Consider the following 23,118-nt stretch of genomic DNA (forward strand, 5'->3'; position numbering starts at 1 on the left):
CAAGTGGTCAATTGGGTAGAATTGGATTGAGTTAAAGAGGTGGTGAAACCCGTAGCGGAAGAGCCTCCCACCCCCCTCCACACATCTCATGCAGTTGTAGGAAGGGTGGGTGATGACCCCTCTTGCTGATAAGAACCCTCCAGGACAATTTAGAATCCCTGCTATCCGAAAGAGGAAAATACCTCCCACTTCTGAAGTTGGCCAAAAAAGGACTAATCCATTAGAGAGGACAAAGCTTTTACTGTACTTCACAGCTCAAAGCACTGATGTCCCAGGACTGTCACCTCCATCAGTCATCAGGAAACAGCTTGCCTTTGTCCTCATCTGTCTCTACCCTTTGGACTTCCAGGTCTTGTTCTTCCCTGCCTCTCTCACGCCTCTCTCCCCTATCCTATTTATATAGCAGATAATCTGGCTTGGATTTATTACTTGTCCATGGCCTCCCAACCCCACCCATTTGCAAAACGCTATCACACCCTATTCGGATGGAGCAAATTAGGGATGTACGAAAGTTCCGCCACGGATCTCGGGGAGGCCGACTGCCAGAGCATTCGGCCCCCCGAAATCGGTGGCAGAAAAGTCTGCCATCCCCCCTAGGACAGGACTTACATGGGGTGGATTTTCCTGGGGGCGGCGGCTCCAGCGGCGACTCTGGTGTCGTGCAGCAGCGGCGGCTGCAGCAGCCGGTCTTCCGACCAGCTGCCGCTACTGCCTTTTCCAGGTTTTTTAAAAAAAAATGTGATAGGCTACGTAAAAATTTATATAGCCTATCATGGCTGACTTAAAACAAAAAACAAAAATGCGCGTACGCAAATGGTGGCAGCCATGGCCGCCGCCATTTCCATTCCTTATTTTGGCACGTCTTAGTTTACATAAACATTTACGTAGACTAAGATGGCGAAAATAAGGGGAACGCAAATAGCATAGCGTCTATGCTATTTGCGTTCCCTTTATTTTTGCCGTCTTAGTCTACGTAAATGTTTACGTAGACTAAGGCGTGGCAAAATAAGGAATGCAAATAGCGGTGGCCGTTGCCGTCGCCATTTGCGTATGCGCGTTTGTTTGTTTTTTAAATCAGCCGTGATAGGCTATGTAAGGATTTACGATTTACATAGCCTATCACGGCTGACTACAGGGATGCAAACAGCGGCGGCTATGGCCGCCGCATTTGCTTCGCTGCTAGGCAGTGGCCGGATGTCCGGCTGCTGGCGGAGCCGGCCGGCGGCTCCGTGGAATCGCTGCAGAGCACAGCAGGCCGGCCAGGATTCTGGGGAGGGGTAGGAACAGAGCGCCTCCCCCCCCGGCAAGGACTCTGGGGGGAGGGACGGAACGCCTCCCCCTGCACCATCAGCATAATCCCTGAAAGGTAAGTACCTTTCGTACATCCCTAGATCAAATTGGAAGTAATAGCACAGGAAGATGGATGTTCCTCTAAACTCAAGAAGTACAGAGGTCTGAAAGGAGGCTTGGAGGTGCCAGGTGGGCCTTCCTCTGAAGGCAGTGGAGAGAGTTCTGGTGACCCCTCAGTGCACAACTGGGGCAGGGCGGAGAGACAGCACCCAGAAGAGATTCTTTCGCTCACACTCAGCTTCAGGGTGCAGATTAAGGTGCTGATACATTTGAATCCCTCTAAGATCAGGCTAGCAAAAATGAGGGTTGTGCACAGCCAACGCAACCTAATTCAGACGTCAATTTAGAGGACTCCTATCAGCCCGAATTAACCTCAACCGCCCCTGAAGCTGGGTTGACCTACTTCTGCAGGTCTGAAGCAACATCTAGAGACCCGAAGCAAAAGGGGGGAAACCCCCACTGAGAGTGACCTCCCACTGTCATTGCCACCCCCACAGAACCCCCAATTCTTACGTTGATCTGTCGGGAGTGCCTGCCCCCATTGGCCTCTGCAAGGGAGTCACCTTTTATTTATTTTTTAAAATGGTATTTCATCTTACTGGAAGAAGAAGAGTCACCATTTTGAAAGGAAATGGCAACTCCATCTAAGAGAGTGATGGCTGCATGTGATTCCCTGGAGACCAGGTAAGGAGTGAGGGGCTGACACAGCAGGGTGGGGTTACTGTCCGCATCGGGCTGAAGCACCCCCAAAGCTCTTCTGAGTGATCCAACCCATATTGGAGTTCTTTGCCTGATCCTGACCTGCTCTGGAGTTGCACCGCTTTGCCCCGCAGCACCCAGACACACTAGGGATTCAGGCTTCAGACTGACGTATTTAACAGTCCTAGTAAAAATAGCATCTTCCACATGACTCTTGGATATGTTGTCTTAGAGCATCTGATGAGGCCTGCTCCAAGTGGCAAGGCCAGGTGCGATTTGACTGGTGACAATTGGCAGGAAGGCCTTTTGTGGTGTGGCAACGTCCCTGGAGATGTTGGTCTGCCATGAGTCTCAAGCAGGAAGTCCTTTCTGTTTCAAGAGGCCTTCCAGTTATTTGAATGGGATTTTCATGTTGTGATCCTTTTTTGTTAAATGGTTGGTTTTTACGTAGTGCTTTTATTCATTTAATTCGATGTATTCTGTGTTTTGGTACAGTGGAGACTGGTGGCTCTGATTTTGGTGGGGCTGTGGATCCATTCTGGGTTTTAGTCAGAACCATCCAGAACAATAAAAGAGTTATCCAAGGTGCTGAACTTATTTGGGGGACATAAATCCATCATGTACCCCACTCCCTGTCTGTCAATCCACCAGGTGCCCCCCTCCCTAAAATGCCTTTCCGTCTCCAGCTGTGCCATGAGGCCTCCGATCCTTCCTTTGCCTTCTGCCCTGCCACTGAAGATCAAAACAGGGAAGAGGAGAAGGCCTTTCCAATGGTGGTGCCCATCTTCCCGCAAAAAGCTCATCTCCCTCCTACATTGCTCACCATCATTGCATGCACATGTTTTGAAGATTTATTGCTGTTGCTAGTAATTTCTGTTATTCTAGGATTGTGTTTTAGTTTATTTCAATGTTGTACCTTTTCCCCTCCAGTTTTTATATTGACTTGAGTACATGTATAGTATAGGTGGCATAAACATTTTAAAACAAACACGCCAAAAACGTCCATGCCATGTTGTGATGGATAAATAGTGCTTCCCTGAAAAAAGGACCTGGGATCCCTTCTACTTCACTTAGGGTCACAAGCGCTAGAAACCCTGTTGGGTCCTGTCTAAATTGTAGGACTCATTTCCATAGGCACAAATATTCATAACACTGTTTTCCTGGATGCTCCTTCTCTTTGTTGCTAGACTGCGCCTCATTCCAGATGCACTGAGAGCTGTCGCCGTGGATACTACAAGGAGGTCCCAGAAGGAGAGCCACCATGCTGCTATGCTTGCGCTTTCGGGGGCTGAATGCATCAGCACTCGGCCTCCCAACGATTCGTGGAGAAATTCTCCGCCATCCCTAATAAATATCCTCACTTTTCCTTATTTAAACCTACTTATGGGATTATTATGAAGATAAGAACAGGATAACCTCACAGACACTCCCTTCCCTGAACAACGTTGGGATAAATACCTTCACTTTTCCATATTTAAACGAGGTAGGGAGCTGTGTTTATTCCAAGTCAGCCCATCAATCCATCTAGCCCACTCTTCTCTGTTCTCTGACTGACAACCACTCTCTAATGCCCCACAGAGATACTACAGTACCTTTCCTAGCCCTGTGACTTCTACGGTCCTCGCTTGGTGATGAGGCCATAGTGGTCTGGTCACAAAACAGGTCCTCTTTGATGGAATTTTTCCCTCTCTCCCTGCACAAATGCACATTTTTTCTGGAGGTACAGTGGATGTGAATCCTGCTGATCTCACTCTCCATCATCACTCTGCAACAAGTGTCCGGAAGATCAGTATTCAAACACGGACAGAGATCAATGTGTCCCCAAGGAGATAACCTTCCTCTCCTATGAAGAACCTTTGGGCATTTTCCTGACTTCCTTTGCTCTATTCTTGTCCTTGTCCACGGGCTTCATATTAGGAATCTTCATGAAATACCAAGAAACTCCCATATTCAAGGCCAACAACCATGACCTGTCCTACATTCTCCTCATCTTCATCATGCTTTCCTTCTTGTCCTCCTTACTGTTCATGGGGCGGCCAAGTAAAGTGACTTGCCTTCTCCGACAAACAGCCTTCAGCATCATCTTCTCAGTTGCTGTTTCTTCCGTGTTGGCCAAAACCATCACGGTGGTGTTGGCTTTCCTGGCCACCAAACCAGGGAACAGAGTGAAGAGATGGCTGGGGAAGAGTCTTGCAAACTCTATTGTAAATTCTTGTTCCGGTGTCAAATTTGTCATCTGCACCATCTGGCTGGGGAGCTCTGCCCCATCCCTGACTCGGACGTGCACTCCCAGCCTGGAGAGAACATCCTGCAATACAACGAAGGGTCTGTTGTCTTCTTTTATACTGCCCTTGGCTACATGGGCTTCCTGGCTGCCATCTGCTTCACAGTGGCGTTAATGGCCAGGAAGCTGCCAGAGGCCTTCAATGAAGCCAAACTGATCACCTTCAGCATGCTGGTCTTCTGCAGTGTTTGGCTGTCCTTTGTGCCCTCCTACCTGAGCACCAAAGGGAAATACATGGTGGGTGTGAAGGTCTTCTCCATCTTGGCCTCCAGTGCTGGGCTGTTGGGCTGCATCTTTCTTCCCAAGTGCTTCATTATTGTGCTGAGACCTGATCTGAATAAAAAGGAGCATATCATGTTCAAAACTAACTGGGGCATCTGATCCATAGAAGTAGAGTTGAGATCTTAGTTAACAACTTACTTTACAACTTACCTATAAAAAGGTTTTATAGCTTTAACAAAGAAAGAGAATGAAAATATTATAATTACTCATTGCTTTTTACATCGCGAAGCACTAGTTGTGCAAACCATTGGTAATTAATTAAGAAAAGTTTCGGACAAAGTGGTTCAAATGGTCAATTACATTAAAACTAGACCTCTTCAATCAAGATTATTTGCTCATATTTGTGAAGACATGGGGGCAAAGTTTAAAAAGCTTCTACTAAACACAGAAGTTCGTTGGCTCTCAAGAGGTCAAGTGCTTTGTCGTGTATATGAATTGAGGGAAATGATGCTTAAACGTTTTGAGGAAAATAAGCAATATGAATTCTGCAATCTAATTCAAAGCAAATTTTGGTGCAAAAAAATGGCGTATCTTGCTGACATATTTGAACATTTGAATAAAATAAACACCAGTATTCAAGGAAAAGGAGAAAATATCTTAACAGCGGTAGATAAAATGTGTGCTATGAGAGACAAAATAGCAATTTGGAAAAGGAAAGTGAAAGAAGGAAATTTTGAAATGTTTTCCAAAACTGCTGAGTGCAGGCTAAAATGTGATATCAGCTCGCTAATTGTTGACCATTTAACATTGCTTGGAGAGAAACTTCATCATTCCTTCCCAACTGTTGAAATCCAAGACTATGATTGGATCAGAAATCCATTTCTTTCAACTGCAATGAGGAATTTTTCACTTATTGAAGAATTAGCTGACATAAAAAATGATCGAAATCTGTTAATGATGCAGGAACAGGGTGTAGGGTTGTCAGAGAATTTCTCCACGAATCTCGGGGAGGCCGAATGCCAGCGCATTCGGCCCCCCGAAATTGGTGGAGAAACAGTCTGCCCCCCGCCACCGGGACGGGACTGACCTTGTGTGAATGTCCCTGGCGGCAGCGGCTCCAGCGGCGGTGCGGCGGCAGTGCGGCAGCGGTGTCTGGTCTTCCGACCGGCTGCCGCCGCCGCCATTTCCAAGTTAAAAAAAAAAAGTGATAGGCTACATAAAGATTTATGTAGCTAACCACAGCTAGATTTTTAAAAAAACACCGTGATAGGCTACGTAAATGTGTACGTAGCCAATCACGGCTGAGTGAAAAAAAACCAGGCGTACGTAAAAACCCAGGCGTACGTAAAACAAACAAACAAAAAAAACCCCAGGCGTACGTAAATGGCGGCGCCCATGGGCACCGCCATTTGCGTTCCGTATTTTGGCACGTGTAGTCTACGTAAACATTTACGTGGACTACGGCGAAAATAAGGGGAACGCAAATAGCGTAGCGTCTACACTGTTTGCGTTCCCCTTATTTTCGCCGTAGTCTACGTAAATGTTTACGTAGACTACACATGCCAAAATAAGGAACGCAAATGGCGGTGCCCATGGGCGCCTCCTTTTGCGTACGCGCGCATTTTTTTTTCCCCTCAGCCGTGATAGGCTACATAAACATTTACGTAGCCTATCATGGCTGACTGCAGGGATGCAAACGGTGGCGGCTACGGCCGCCACCATTTGCGTCCCGGCAGGACAGGATTCGTGGCTGGAGGGACGAGGTGCCTCCCCCCCGGCCAGAATTTCAGGGGGAAGGGACGGGACACCTCCACCCTGGCCAGAATTTCAGGGGGAGGGACGGCGTGCCTCCCCCCCACCGCAAATCAACTTCTGGGTTCAGGTAATGGACTTTTGTACATCCCTAACAGGGTGACTTAGACCGCTTTTGGATTCACATTTCAAAAATGAATCCAAACATAACTAAAAAAGCATTGAAAATTCTTCTGCAGTTTTGTACTACATACATTTGTGAAGTATCCTTTTCAACGATGGCAAAGTTAAAGACACTGAAATGTGGAAGCTTAAAAATGCTTATTGACGAAATGCGAGTGTCTTTATCTAATATTCCACCAAATATTGAAGAGCTGTGTTCATCCCATCAACCTCATACATCCCATTAAAATGGTAAGTAGTTATTGGTGTTATTCAACTTTTTAAAATTCTTGCACATATTTACATACTGTTACTCATAAATGACAACAATGTATGTTACTATTTTACAAATCATATATTTTTAAAAATATAAATTTTTACATTTATATAAAACTACAGCCGCCATTTGCATACACACGTTTTTTGGTGTGTTTTTTAAGCCAGATGTGATAGGCTACGTAAGCCAGATGTGATCACAGCTGACTACAGGGCCGCAAATGGCGGTGGCTACGGCCACCACCATTTGCATCCCTGCTAGCCAGCGGCCGGATGTCCGGCTGCTGGCGGAGCTCGCGGCTCTGCAGAATCCCCATGGAGCAGAGCTGGCTGGCCAGGATTCTGGGGGGAGGGACGGAGTGCCACCCTCCCCCAGCGGAACCCGGCGGTGCCAGGTAAGGGTACATTCGTACATACCTAATTTCCTTTCAACTTCAATGTGGTGGTGTACAGAGGCCAACAGCCCAAACAGTTATCCTTGTTCCAATATTTCTGGCCCTTACTGTATGTTACAATGTCTGAGAAGGCGGATGAAGGCTGCAGCAGATAAAGGACCACCAATTGTCATGATATTCATGCCATTGGATTAGAGCCTTTTCTGTGAAGACTTTGTGTTGATCATTGTGCACTGATCTCCACATATAAAACAAATTCATGCACAGGCATCTTCCAATCTAAATCCAACCAACCAAAAGTCCCATGGCAATCAGCGAATGGCAACAGCGCAGGACTGTGAAATCCAGAAGCCCCTAGTCATGGACCGGCACATGGGCGGCGGATACAGATTCAGTCGTGCTGACTCAATGACTGAGGCTGTTGAGTAGTTCGGCAGCTGTATCCATGCCTGAGCAGTCCTATTCAGGATCCGCTCTGCTCAACCCATATGGGGAGGGGGCCAGAAAAGGTGCCCTAAACATCGTCTGCCTCATCTTCTCCCTGACTGGATTACCGCATCCAGTGGGGTCACCATTTATAGGGTTGGCGGAGAATTTCTCCCCGAAGCTTCAGGGGGCCGAGGGCCAACATGTTCAGCGCCCCGAACAAGTTTCGGGAAGAAATTCTCCGCACACACCCCCCCCCCCAGGACGGGGCTTACCTTTGGTGAATATCCCTCCTGGCGGCAGGTCCAGCCGGCAGTTTGGCGGGTGTTCGTCCGGGGCGGGAGCAGCAGCCATTCTTTCGACCGGCTGCCGCTGCCGCCATTCCAATAAAAGAAAACAAAAACAGAAACGCCCCCGTGATAGGCTACGTGACGATTAATGTAGCCTATCATGTCTAGATTTGCAAAGTCAGCCGTGATAGGCTATGTAAATCATCACGTAGCCTATCACGGGTGACTTTAAAAAAAAAAAAAGCGCGTACGGATAATGGCGGCCCCGATAGGGAGCCACCATTCCCGTTCCTTATTTGGTCACTGTAGTCTACGTAAAGAAAATAAGGGCAACGCAAATAGCGGTTGCAAAAGAAAAATGAACTTTGGAACATGGAATATACGGACACTGCTGGACAATACAGATAGTGAACACCCTGAACGCAGGACTGCCATCATTGCAAGGGAGCTGAGACGTTTTAACATTGACATAGCAGCACTCCAAGAAACTCAAAAAGCAGGAGAGGGACAACTGAAGGAAGAAAAAGGTTACACCTTCTTCTGGAAAGGACTGCCTGAGCAAGCACGTCGAATACATGGAGTAGGCTTTGATATTAAAAATGATCTTATGAAGCTCTTGTCAGAAGTTCCTACTGGCATTAATGAACGACTCACAACTCTTCGAATAAAAATCACCAAAAACCACCAGGCAACTATTCCTATGCACCAACATTAGATGCTGATGAAGATATCAGAGAAAAATGTTACTCCCAACTGGACACCATCTTATCAGAGATACCTAAGGAGGATAAAATCGTCCTCCTGGGTGATTTTAATGCAAGAGTTGGGCGTGATTTTGATTTGTGGCCAGGGACCATTGGGAAAGAAGGAGTCAGCAATAGCAACCAGAATGGAATTCTACTTCTGACTAAATGTGCAGAGCATAATCTCATCATTACCAACACACTTTTTGGTCTGAAAAATAAATATAAAACATCATGGAAGCACCCCTGGTCGAAGCACTGGAATCTTCTAGATTATGTAATTGACCATGCAAGAGACCGCTGCGATGTTCTCTTCACTAGAGCCATGATGAATGCTGATGACTGCTGGACAGACCACCGATTAATTCATTCCACGATGAACATTAAGATTGTCCCTCAACATAGGCTCCAAGGAAGAAAACCAAGGTGTAAAATGAACACCCAAGCCCTTCAAGACCCTATTAAGTGAGCCTGCTTTCAAACAACCCTCAAGGAACATCTACCTATGGAAACCACTGAAAATGTCGAGGAACACTGGAATAAACTGAAGACTTCCAATATTGCAGCCTGTGAACAAACTATCAGATACCAAACCAAGAAACTTCGGGATTGATTTGATGAGAATGATAGGGCGATTGAACATATTGTTGGTAAGAAAAGGAAAGATTCCAAATATGGCAAAAAGACATCAACTGTGCTGCTAAGAAAAAAACCTATGCGAGTGCAAAGGCTGAGGTCCAAAGAAGAACTAGAGAACTTAAGAACACCTGGTAGATAAAGAAAGCACAAGAAATCCAGCATTTTGAGATGCCCATGACTCATAGGGCTTTTTAAATTCCACAAAGGCCATTTACAGACCTACAAACCATAGTACAAACCTCTAACACGCCGCCAGGGACATTTGCACAAGATAAGTCCCGTCCTGGGGCGGGGCAGACCTTTCCACCACCAATTTCGGGGGGCCTGCATTCGGCCTCCCTGAGATTCGTAGTGAAATTCTCTGACATCCCTACCTTCGATACTGTAAATTGTACTGCTCTCTGGACCTTCTGAAAACCAGATGCCCTAATAAGTTTGAGAACTTCTTGTGGCTCCTCCATGACAACATGACAGTGACAACCTTGGATAACCATGGCTCTCAAAGTGATCCATTCAGAGTGGGATCAGGCATTAAACAGGGATGTGTCACTGTGCCCTAGCTGCCTCTTACAGTCTACTCCAGGAGCCAACTCAAGACACAGACAAAAGGATTCTTTTCAAGGCTTTAATACTTTTACAACTTAATGACTCTTTCAGATGCTAATCACCAGTGACTAAGCAAGGAACAGCACTGGGGAAAGATAGCAGAGTAGCCTACGCTCCAGGTTAGGCAGTTGGTCCCCACTTGAAGGAGAATCACGGGAAGACCCTGAACTTATGGGCTAGGGAGAGATCCTCCCTCTTTCTCTTGGGTCCTTGGGACACGACCATTGCTTGCATGCAAAACGAGCGCTACGCCTACTTTCCGCGCCCTCCATCTGTCATCGCTCCCTGCATCAGCGTCGAGCATCCAGCAAGCCCCCCTCCAGCACTCTCTCACCACCAGGGTCACTATCTATCCCAGGAATGCTGGCAGGAGGAATCTCTGCCAGCTGCTGTGACTGTGAGAGAGGAGCGAGCTCTTCTCCCACAGATTGTGGTTCCTGCTCAGAATCAGAACTGCTCTGGGGTTCTATCGGCTCAGTTTCCACCCTGACAAATGTGTCATTGCGCCGATCTTATTCGCTATCTTCATCGCCATGATTCTACACCTTGTTGAAGGGAAATTTCCCACCAGTGTAGAAATCATATATCGAACAGATGGAAAACTTTTTAATCTCAGTCGGCTGAAAGCAAAAAGTAAGGTAATTACATCCTGTGTCATAGAACATCAATATGCTGATGATAACATAATCTGCGCACATTCAGAGGAAGATCTCCAAACTATCCTAAACATCTTCACAGAAACATCTTTTCCAGAAATGGAAAACGGAATATTGGTGGACAGCAAAAGAGCTTTAAAGATGTTCTTAAAGCTCATCAAGAAAAATGTAACGTAAGCATTGAAAACTGGGAAGCTCTAACTCATGAGTACTCCAACTGGAGGTCAGCCTATATTAAAGGTGCTATAGACTTTGAAGAAGCACGAGTACAGAGCGAAAGGGAGAAACGAGCTCAGCGGAAGGCATGTCAAGCAAACCCTCACTGTGACCACCTTCCAGCTGGAAACCTCTGTCCTCCCTGTGGGAGGCTGTGTAGATCCAGAATCTGCCTTCATAGCCACCTGCAGACCCACTGCTAGAGATTAATGTGTTGATTGACCTATCTTCTATGAATGTCTAATCCTTTTAAAGAGTTATCCATATAGACTCTATCTTTGGAAGACAATCTTACTCGGTCACGAGTGATCGCCATGATGATGATGATGAGTAACCTATGGCTGCGAGAGCTGGACTATAAGGAAGGCTGAGCGAAGAAAGATAGACACTTTTGAACTGTGATGTTGGAGGAAAATCCTGAGAGTGCCTTGGACCGCTAGAAGATAAAACCAGTCCATCCTCCAGGAAATAAAGCCAGACTGCTCCATTGAGGGAATGGTATTAAAGGCAAAAGTGAAGTCCTTTGGCCACATCATGAGAAGACAGAATGCCCTGGAGAAGATGCTGATGCTAGGGAAAGTGGAAGGCAAAAGGAAGAGGGGCTGACCAAGGGCAAGATGGATGGATGCTATTTAGAGGTGACAAACTCGACCTTGGAGGAGCTGGGGGTGGTGAGGGCCGACAGGAAACTCTGGCATGGGCTGGTCCATGAAGTCACGAAGTGTCGGAAGCGACTGACCAAATAAACAACAAACAAGTAAAAGTAACCCAGTCAAAATTTATTCGTTGCTCAGAAAGGAAGTGTCAAGCTGTTACAATTTATTTATTTATTTATTTATTTATTTATTTATTTATTTATTTATTGCACTTATACCCTGCTTTTTTTCCTCCTGCAAGTAACCCAAGGCGGCTTACATTATCCTCCTCCTCTCCAATTTATCCTTTCAACAACAACCCCGTGAGGTGGGTTGGGCTGAGAGCGTGTGACTGGCCCAAAGTCACCCAGTGAGCTTCCATTGCCTAGTGGGCCCTAGAACCTGGGTCTCCCAGCTCCTAGTCCAACACTCTTGCCGCTACACCACACTGTCTCTCACAAAATGGCCTTTTAGGGATGTACTAAAGTCACTTACCTTTCGCAGATTATGTTGATGGTGTGGGGGGAGGCATTCCGTCCCTCCCCCACAATCCTCACCAGGGGGGGAGGCGATCCATTCCTCCCCGCCGGATACCTCCGCGGCCGGCTGTGGTGCACAGCCGCTCTGCGGAGCAATCGGCCAGGCCCAGCCAGGCCAGAGCCGTCCGCAGCCGGATTTCCGGCCACGGAGGGCCCTGGGGGGGGGGTGAAACGTGTACGCAAATGGCGGCAGCGATGGCCGCCGACTTTTGCATTCCTTATTTTTGCCCTTAATCTACGTAAATATTTACGTAGACTGTGATGGCGAAAATAAGGGGGAATGCAAATAACGTAGCGGGCACTATTTGCGTCCCTTTTTGATTCGCCGTTTTACCCTATGTAAAGATTTACATAGGCTAAAACGGTGAATCAAAAAGGGATGCAAATAGCGCCCACTATGCTATTTGCATTCCCCTTTATTTTTGCCATCACAGTCTACGTAAATATTTATGTAGATTAAGACAGCAAAAAGAAGGAACACAAATAGTGGCGGCCGTAGCCACCGCCAATTGTGTATTGTTTTGTTTTGTTTTAAACCCACACAGCCATGATAGGCTACATAAAGATTTATGTAGCCTATCACGTCGATTTTTTTTTTTTTTTACAAGAGTGGAAATGGCGGCGCCATTTTCGGAGCTGCCACCGACCGGAAGATCCGCCCCAGGTAAGTCTCGTCCTGGGGGGGATCCGCGGTGGGGCGGTGGGGTGGCAAGCCATTCTGCCACAGTGTTCGGGGGGCTGAATGCACTGGCATTTGGCCTCACTGAGATCTGTGGCGGAATTCTCTGACATCCCTGCTTTATATACAATACTCCACACATTACTCCCATGCCTAGACATCAAATGCTTATTGGTAACAGCAACCAGTAGGTGAACCAGGAGTCCCAGCATACCTCATGGCACCGCACCAATTCTACCCCTCCAGCCCTAGAGAAGAAGCTTTGTGGCCCAGCCAGGATGATTCCACCCCCACCTCAAGAAGCTTGCATATGCAGGCAGCCCCTTGGCTTTGGGAGTCAACAAAGCTCTGGCCAGCTTTGGATCCTTCAACATCTGAAACCAGCCCAGGCACGGGAGGCAGACTGCGCCTTTCATCCTGCGTCCTGCAACCAAACTCAACAGGTGCGATATCGGCAGCAGTGTTAAGGGTTGTGAGCACTGTGACGCCTTCCTTTTCGAGTGTGAATTGTCAACTCTTTGCTGCCATGGCAGAAAATTTTCACTACCACCACCCTTGGTTCCCATTTTCATCTGCAACATTGTCTCCGATGGCTCCATTCTGGGCAAGAAATTCCTGAAGAACGTTCACAAGGACAGCAGTACTTTGCTTCCTGGCATGCACCCCTCAAGATTCCACAGCCACAAGCTCCCAATCCAATTGTGTTCAGAGTGCAAGGGTCACTTTGCCGTCCAATGAGCACTGTACGGTCAGATGCGCCTCCAAGCTATGGCCAGCTGCACAACCTTGACACCGATGAGGCCACTATGGCTCAACAGCACACTGGGCTGCACCTTGCTGGAGTCACTCACTAACCTGTTACTCAATGTTTACCCATGCGCTACTAAGAACTGGCAGGTCAGTGAAGTCCTTGAGCATGAGAACTCTGCTGCATTTGCTATACCTATGGACGTATCATTGTGCTTCCATCACGATGGCAGAATGATGAAGTTTCTGGCTCAGTCTATAAGATCTAATGTTCCCCGTGTCTCTGAAATTGCTTCTGTGTTCTTAGCTTGGATGGCTTTCCTCTGGCTGATGTCTCCTGATTAGCTGGCTGTGGAGGTGAAAGGACACTCAGAAAGCAGGAACAGCAGGAGGGAGGCAAAGCCAGAATGATATCTTTGCTGCTGCTGCTGTTGCTCCTGCTTCCTTTTGCGGCCGGTCAACTGCAGGAGACAGACTGCCTGAGGACTCAGAAGAAAGAGCAAGAGTTAGGGTCCTATTATTACCTCCCAGGAGACTACCTCATCAGCGGAGTCCCGTCTTCACAGTATTTTGTTTGCAACAAACCATACGCTTTCTCTGAGTCCCCTTTAACCAGGGTTGCCACGTAAGTGGTGCTGATGATGTAATGCTTCCCAATCCGCACTCCGGTTGTCCCCATTTACAGGAGACTGTCCATCTTTTCTGGTATCTCTGGTCATCCCTGATAAATCGCTCTCCTGACTTTTGCCACTCTGTCCTTATTGAAGAAGAATTTGGAGCTTCATTAAAGTGAAAGCATTGTTTAGTTCAGTACGCTCATGTATGACCAGATCCATGGGGCTCCCTTGCATTGTGTCAGCCAAAAGAACCAGCAGCCTCTTTGATAGTAAATGTTGTGCTAAGACACAGGCTGGAGCTAGGGAGGTTCTTTCTTGGGAGTGGTCCAAATGCAAGTGTCCGCACAGAGGTTCCCTGTCTGCAATAATTACAGGGCCATAGTTCTAAGGCTGAGCATCTTTCTTCCTCATCCACCACAGTACATGACCGTAAATGCTACTGCACTCTGTGGGATTTACTCCTCAAGAAACAACGTGTGTGTGTGTATGTGTGTGTGTGTGTGTGTGTGTGTGTGTTTCTGTAATGGGCGTTAGACCCAGTCAAGATAAAACACAAGAGATAATATCTGGACACAGGGAAACAGTTTATTCAGTTTAGCTCGTACAATCAGCTGAGTGCTCATACACATGATGATTAGGAAATAATTAGCCACCTCTTTGTTGAGATAGCTGACATTTCCAAGGCAGTGAATGACCAATCTTTCCTCAGAATGCCCTGGGAAGATAGTCAGCAGAGCATACAGCATATGGCCTCTCAAATCAGAATAAAAAATTACAATGAAAGAGTCCTTGGGTCAGAGTTTCAGGGACTCCTGCCTTACACAGACACGATCTGCTTTGGAAGGGAGTTCCCCAAAACCTCCCCTGAAATGCTTCCGCTGGTCAAAGATTTTGTCTTGCATGAATGAGTGCTTCATGGCCTTGTTTATTCTGAAGAGACATCAAAGAAGAGGGTGAAGTACCAGAAGTAGGCAGCATCACATGGGGTCACTGGGGGAACACGTTCTGTGGGGCAGGAGAGTAGTTCCTGTCATTCAGTATCATCAAGTCTCTGAATCAAGACTGCAGAAGTCTGTGGTTGCTCCTGTGTTAGAAGAGATTCAAGCCAAAGATCAGTTTAGTCATTTTGTGTTCTGAGCATAGATTCCCTATAATCTAGAAAAGGCTCCTGGGATGGCAATGAACCAAAGCTATTGGTTATCTTTTTGGTGATCTGTTCATTTAGGTTATTAGAGATAGGAGAATTAAGAATCTGTATAATGTGTCTCCAAATTCTGTCCGTCTATATCCGTGTATTTCAAATATACGGTGGCAGATCATCGGCACCGAGCTACGCCTCTTGGATTATTAATATGTAAATCTCTTCTTCTTCCCCCACTCCTCCCCCTGAATATAACGTGGCTTAAGACTATTAACATCCTTCGTGCTATTAAGGACAAGATAATATCCCAGACTGGCTGAGTGGCTGGTGTGGAAATTATTTTCTATTTGAATGCAGTCTTAAAATGGGGTAAAATCCTTGAAATGCCTTATAGCTTTCTGAGGCATTGTATATTCTACACCTTCATCCTTCCTAAGAGGACAAACTGTTTTCCAAGGGACACAGTACAAACAGAAGAAATGATCCTCCAAAGTAGCCCATGTAACTCAAGTGGGAAAAAAATCCAGACAAAATCTGTTGAACTGCAGGAGCTCGACTATCAAAATTAAACCTCCTAGAAAACAGCAATTTCTGACCAGTTCTACTTCAAAATTGCCACAGGCCATCCTCAAATACACTTCTCCTCCACTATGAAGATTCAGACTGGTCCACTGAGGCATTTTTTTAATATAAGAAATAGAATCTACTTCCCCCCCAAACTCTGGTTGTAAGAGAATACGATACCCCAATTTTCTCCTCCACAACTGGAAAGCCACAGGAGAAAAGGCACTTGTCTTTCTAGCCACCCACCTTGCTTCATTTGGAGGGGGCTTCTGCAGTCAGACTGCTAAAGCTCATCTCAGGGTCTGGGCAAGTGTATATGGGAGGAGATGATCCTTCAGGTAGCAAGGGGGATGCTGGGGGGGGCAGGTTGAGCATTTGGGGTCACCAAGCTCGGCTGAGGGGCTGTGTTTTTTGGATATCCTGTCTGCAGTGAGCTAAGATGGCAAAAGCAAGTGTCCGTAACCCTCCTTTCAAGGTTCTGCAGGTTGTGTGACTACCGACTGGAAAAATGGTGATCCTTCCAGAAGCGTTAAAGAGTGCCTTGTTTTCAGGTTCCACTTTGATGTGATTTCCAGTGAGTAAAAGTGAGTGGGACACAGTTTTTCTTTGAGGCAACGTTCCCGAGCACTTAACACTTCACATATTGTATACATTATAAGGACTATGTAGGTAATAATAAAATAATTGCTTTTTTTTTTTTTCCGCATACTGAAACAGCATGGATAAGAGGGCACAGTTAATCTATGACATCCCCTCCCCATATTACTCACTTTTAAGCCTCTGTGGGTGATATTCAGTAACAAAAGCTGCAAAGCTAAAAGAGAAGTGATTTAAAGAGAATTTTGGGGAAAGGAGAGAGTGAAGCTGAACTCAAACCAGAAGTGAAATCCCTTGAAACACATAGAATGATAAAGGCAGGAAGGCGGAGACCCGTAGACCCGTGCACGCCCATGCCCACACACACGGGCACACAGAGAAGACCTGAAATTAGCATTTCTTCAAAGCATTTACTTACTTTTAAATACACCAGCCTACTTTACTATCATTTCACTGGCCAGTACATACCCACTACATCTCCCTCCAGACATTTTTTTCCAGTCGATATCCCTGGCAAATTGTGGAACTTTTTTTTTTTCCTTTAATGGCTGTGGCCGTTTTCATTTCCCTCTCAAACACCAGAAAACATGACATGATGCAGAAAACAAAATGAAAACAGGGCCTACAATGGCAGCTGATGACTTGCATACACGTTAAAAAGGGTTATTTTTTTAAAAAAAAAAAAATTACACCATCCCCAACACAGGAGGAATAGGAAATCATCAATGTTTTAAACTTTAAAAAAGTTTGTTTTTCTTCTTCAGAAACTCTGATCCAAACAATGTCACTGAAACATACTCCCCAAGTCACTTTGGACAGAGAAAAGGGGTTTGTTTGCTTGCTTGCTTGCTTTTTCTCTTTATAACGCTGTTTCTCTCCCCATAGTTCACCAGTAGACCTGGAAATGTCATGACATGTAAACGTAACACTTCTTCTGGCACCTGTAATTTTCAATAACATTGGTGAAACCATTCTGAATGATACCCCGCCCCTATTATGATTTTACATGACAGAATGATAGTTTTTACTGATAAGCCTTAACAAAAGGCACGTGTGTGTGTGTGTGTGTGTGTGTGTGAGAGAGAGAGAGAGAGATTACCTATCTAAATATAGACAGACAGAAAGACAGACAGACACATATATCCTTAATCCTTGCAATCTTCCAACATCGCCTCTCAAGGAATGTGGTACAAATATCTCCATCTTTCCTTTCATCAGGTAAATAGATACTCAGTTACCTTGCAACACAGGTATGCTTGCTGCCCCCTATGAATATCCAAAGCATTATGTGATGATCGGCTTTTCTGGGATTGAAAACGCATGAAAAAGAATTTGGGGGTATACAAGAAAGAACCTGAGATATGTTTTCATTCAGTGGAGAACGACAACATGAGGTGTTGCATTTAATTTTTGTTTATTTTTTGCAGTTTCCACACTACAAGGCAGTGGCACATTCTGTCCTTCATGTTTGCCATTCAGGAGATCAACCGGAACCCCAGGCTCTTACCCAACATCACCCTGGGCTACAACATCTACAAGTCCTTCTTTGATGGAAGATCCGCCTCCTACGCCATGCTGCAGCTCCTTGCTGGGGGCGAAAGCGACACTCCACATTACAGCTGCGGGAGGAAGAATCACCTGCTGGCCGTCCTTGAAGGAGCTGAATCCGACCTCTCCCTCCACATTTCCTCCATGTCGAGCAACTACAAAATCCCACAGGTGTGAATGGGGAGCGGACAGGAGGCCAGGTGCACAGAAAGGGGAGCTGAGCACTGCTTGGGCTCAGCTCTCGCTCTTCAGTCCCTGTGCCTCATGGGCATATTGGTACTCTGGAGTGTGTGGAGGTGAGTCATGGCAGTGGTGGAGCTCTGGGATGGGAGCCTGGGCATCCCTGGGGGCACAGATGGCAGGAGACCACAGAAGCTGTACTATACAGCTTTCCATATGATCCCCAGCTCGGTTCCTGCCCCTTCCCGAAGCCACACACAGAGACAAAAGGAATACAATGTAGGTGCCAGGCGACCCTCACCAGGGAGCTCATTCCAGACCCGGGGTGCCACAGCAGAAAAAGCCGTCCTCCTAGTAGCCACCCGCCTCACTTCCTTTGGCAGGGGCTCACAGAGGAGGGCCGCTTAAGGTTTGGGCAGGCACATATGGGAGGAGGCAATAAAAAGATACAAGATAAGGTAAAAGAATAAAACTCCATGTTAAAAATTATTTTTTAAAGAACATAGAGAGAGAGGGAGAAAGAAAAATATTTTCAATAGAACTGGATTGTATTGGTGCTCTGGCACGTATCCTGTTCCAAAGTTTTTTAGCTCTTTGTACACTAGTAAAAAATGTATATATGTATGTATGTATTTTATATCCTGCCCTTTTTCCTCTTTATGGAACCCAAGATAGGGTACATAATCGTCCTTCCATTTTAGCCAAAAATATTTGACCTTCATCCAGAAAACAAACTGATACTAAACTACCGTCTCTGACTTTACTTTGCTCCCTAGATCAGGTACGGCATTGCTACTCCTGTTTCTAATGACAAAAGTCAATTCCCTTTTGTCTACCGCATGGCCCCGAAGGAGGAAGCCCAGTACCCTGGGATCGTCCAGCTGCTCTTGTTCTTCCGATGGACGTGGGTCGGTCTCTTTGCTCCAGACACTGAGAATGGGGAGAGGTTCCTGGGTGCCTTGACACCCCTGATGATCAGCAGTGGAATTTGTGTCGCTTTCTCCAAAAGGCTACCACGAAAGATCATACATCAAATATTCCAGATCGACCTGTCTTTCTTGGGGAAAGAAGTGAAGGTAATTGTTTACTATGCAGACTCCCACTATGGCTGTTTCCCATTGTTGTTTATTCAAAGAACACTCAAAAAGAACCCAACATGGGCAAAACTGGATGGAAGCTGTACTAGACATAGCCTATCACGGCCAAAAAACAGGAACGCAAAGGGCGGCCACCATAGCCACCACCATTTGCATCCGCAGGCTCTGCAGGCCTGCGAATGCACCTGGCTGGCGGCTCTGCCGAGTCGCCACAGAGCAAAGCCATCTGTGTTAGGATTTCCATACCTCCCTCCCACTGGGAATCATCTTCGAAAAGATAAGTGACTTTCGTACATCCCTGCCGACAACTGCCGAGCTCCTGATTTCTGAAGTATCGGCAGCTTTCAGAGGAGCCTTGAGGGCAGCCCCACATAGAGTGCATGGCAGTAATCCAGTCTTTAGGTTATTAGCACCTGTACCATGGTGAACAAGCTACCCCATCCAGGAGAGGCCGTAGCTGGCAAACCAGCTGAAGTTGGCAAAAGACACTCCAAGCTGCATGGGCCTCGTGGGCCTGCAGGGACGATGGATGTAGGACTTCCCCCAGATTACAAACCTGATCTTTGAAGGGGAGTGCAGCCCCATCCAGAAGAGGCAATGGCCCTATCACTTGGACTTGGGAACCAGTGACGCACAGGGCTTCCGTCCTCTTCCAAATCCCCTCATGACAACTCCCAGTGAATTCATACAGATGTTGAGCAATATTGGGGACAAGATGGTGCCCTGTGGAACCCTGTAACTCAACTGCCAAGGGGTCAAGAAATGGACACCCAACATTACTCCCTCAAATCAGCCCCATAGTTTGAGTGAAACCATTGTAAGCCACGTCTTCCGCTGCCCTTCGCACAGGGTCGATCCAGCAGGAGCCATGTTCCATGGTACCCAAAGCCGATGAGAGCTGGAGCAGAATTAGCAGAGTGGCATTCCCCCTGTCCCTCTCTTGATATAGATCATCCAGCAGAGCAACCAAGGCTTTTTCGGTTCTCTAACCAGGTCAAAACACAAAGTGGGTTTCTTTGGTTCTCATGTGGCCCCTTGATTGCTTTAATTCTTGAATAAGGCTCCTGTGTGCTCCCCAAACAGAATCTAGAACATAGTTGGGGGTGAGGGTAAATCTACCCTTTTCAGTTTCCTCACGCAAGGCAGCGAGCAGGTCTAACCTCCATTGACTGGTTCCTGACGTGTATCACTCTACAGTGTTTTGAATGCATGTACAGGACCTCAGTGTTCCTCTTGGGCTGCACCACAAATGAAGCTTGAAATATTTTTGCACTCCCTGTCCACATATTCTGCCTCATTCTGACAGGCATTGATTTAGATATTCATTCATTCATTCATTCATTTCATTTATATCCTGCCTTTTTTCCTCTTTATGGAACCCAATGCGGGGCACATAATCATCCTTCTATTTTAGCCAAAATTATTTGACTTTCACCCAGAAAACAAAGTGATACTAAACTACCATCTCTGACTTTACTTTGCTCCCTAGATCAGTAATGGCATTGCTACTCTTGTTTCTAATGACAGAAGTCAGTTCCCTTTTGTCTACCGCATGGCCCCGAAGGAAGAAACCCAGTACCCGGGGATCGTCCAGCTGCTCCTGTTCTTCCGATGGACGTGGGTCGGTCTCTTTGCTCCAGACACTGAGAATGGGGAGAGGTTCCTAGGTGCCTTGACACCCCTAATGATCAGAAGTGGAATTTGTGTCGCGTTCTCCAAAAGGCTACCACGACATTTCTTAAATTACATACTCCAAATCGACCTTTCTTTCTTGGGGAAAGAAGTGAAGGTAATTGTTTACTATGCGGACTCCCACTATGGCTGTTTTCCATTGATTTCGCTCCAAAGAAGACTCGAAAAGAAACCAACTGGGGCAAAACTCTGGATCACGCCAGCTTTTCAGGACATTAACTTCAACTTTTCTCTTGAACCTTCTAACTTCCTTTTCCTCCACGGTTCTTTGTCCTTCATAATGAAGACTAAAATAATGACAAAATATGACTACTACGAGCCATTCTCCTCTTCTCTGGCACTGTTTTGGGATGAAACTTTTAAGTGTTTCAGTTCAATGCATGTTTTGTCGATGAAAATTTGGACAGAGTGCAGGGAGAAAGAGAAACAGGCAACGCTGCCCCAGGAGGAGATTGAAAGAGCCCTGTCTCAGGACAGCTACGTAACTTATAGCAGCATCCAAGCTGTGGCCCATGCCTTACATGCTGCATATTCATCTCGACCCAAGCGGATGTTGATGGTGGGTGATGGAGAAAGGCGGGAACATCAAAGGCTGCAGCCCTGGCAGGTATTCCCTTTACATTTGGCAACACCTCCATAAAGACGCCTGATAAAGATGACCAAACGTGGGATAGAGCAGATAATTGTTCCCTCTGCATGGCAGTGCAGGCAGGCAGTAGACCCTGATTTATGCCAGTGTTACATGCTCAAGTAGCTTCCCTCCTCCAAAAATCCCTTACAAATGAAGCCCCAGGCCCATCGAGAACCAGTTGTTGTTGTTTTCTGAACCACCATCAGGATACAATCTCTTGACATTGCAGTCAACTTAATGTTTTTGTTGTAGAAGACCCATAGGGCATGTGGCACTGACAGGGGAGTACGAAACCCTGCTTACCTGGCTCCGCTGGGTTCCACAGGTGGGGAGAGGCAATCTGTTTCTCCCCACGGAATCCTCGACGGGGGCAAGGTGATCCATTCCCTCCCCTGGAATCCTGCCAGGTTGGCTCCGCTCTGCGGCCAGGCTGCTAAGCCACCAGCCAGGCCAACCCACAGCGGGGCCTCCAGCCGCTGCCAGGCTGGAGCGGATGCAAAGGGCGTCCTGCGTAGGGGATGCCATTTGCGTTCCTACACAAGCCCGTGACAGGCTACGTAAATATTTATGTAGCCTATCACAGCTAAAGCAGGGGCGCAAATGCTGTAGGGGAAGACATTTGAAGACCTATTGGGAAATATATATGTTCGCAATCATGGGCTGGCATAGGGACGCAAATGGCAGCTGCCACGACAGCCACCATTTTCGGCCACAGCAGCCCGGCAGCCATCGGAGCAATTGCAAGAGCTGCAGCCAGGTAGGCTCTGTTTCACGGGGCTTTCATGGGGTGGAGGGTTGGGGGGCTCCGTTCCACCATGGATTCAAGGTGGCCAAAGTCACTGGAATTCACCCCCCCCTGTTATCCATGGTGGAATTCTCTAACATCCCTAGCTGACAGAGCTGGGCGCTGAGCAGCTGGGAACCGCCCCGACTTCTCACCACACGCACCCCAACCATTCTCACTCCCTCCTCCTTGCAAGGGGGAGGTGGCATGTGTGGCTGGGGTATATACAGCACTGAGGCCTCATCTTGCCCTGTCGGCTGTCAAGGAAGCCCTTACCAGCTGGCATTGTCTGGATGAGGCCTCAGCACACCACCCTCTCTAGCCATCTTCTCCTTGCAAAGAGAAGATGGTAATTAGGGATGTACAAAAGTCACTTACCTGTTTGCGGATTATGCTGTTGCTGGGGGGGAGGCGCTCCGTCCCTCCCCCCAAAATTCTGGCCGGGGGGGAGGCGCTCCATCCCTCCCCTCCCCCGAATCCTGGCCAGCCGGCTGGCTCTCTCCGCGTTCCCCTCATTTTTGCCATAGTCTACATAAATGTTTACGTAGACTAAGATGAGCCAAAATAAGGAACACAAATATTGGCGCGTGATAGGTTTTTTTTATCACATTTTTTTTAAAACTTGGAAATGGTGGTGGCAGCCGGTTGGAAGACTGGCCTCCGCAGCCACCACCGCCAGGAAGATCTGGCCCAGGCAAGTCCCATCCTGGGAGGGGGGCGGGGGGCCGTTCTGCCACTGACTTCGGGGAGCCTAATGCGCTGGCATTCGGACTCCCGAGATCCATGGTGGAAATTTCGTACATCCCTAGGATGGTTTGCTTGCTGGGCCCATGTGTGCTGAGGACTCCAGCAGTTAACCCCTGTGGAGGCGGGTGGGGCAGCTCACTTGGATGACCTTGCGAGGCAAGCTGGGAGGCTGGGTGGGGGGCCTTTGGACATCCCCCATGCCTT

Source organism: Heloderma suspectum, chromosome 2, assembly GCF_057233095.1.
Source record: "Heloderma suspectum isolate Gila_16-S chromosome 2, 16-S_ref, whole genome shotgun sequence".
Taxonomy (NCBI): domain Eukaryota; kingdom Metazoa; phylum Chordata; class Lepidosauria; order Squamata; family Helodermatidae; genus Heloderma; species Heloderma suspectum.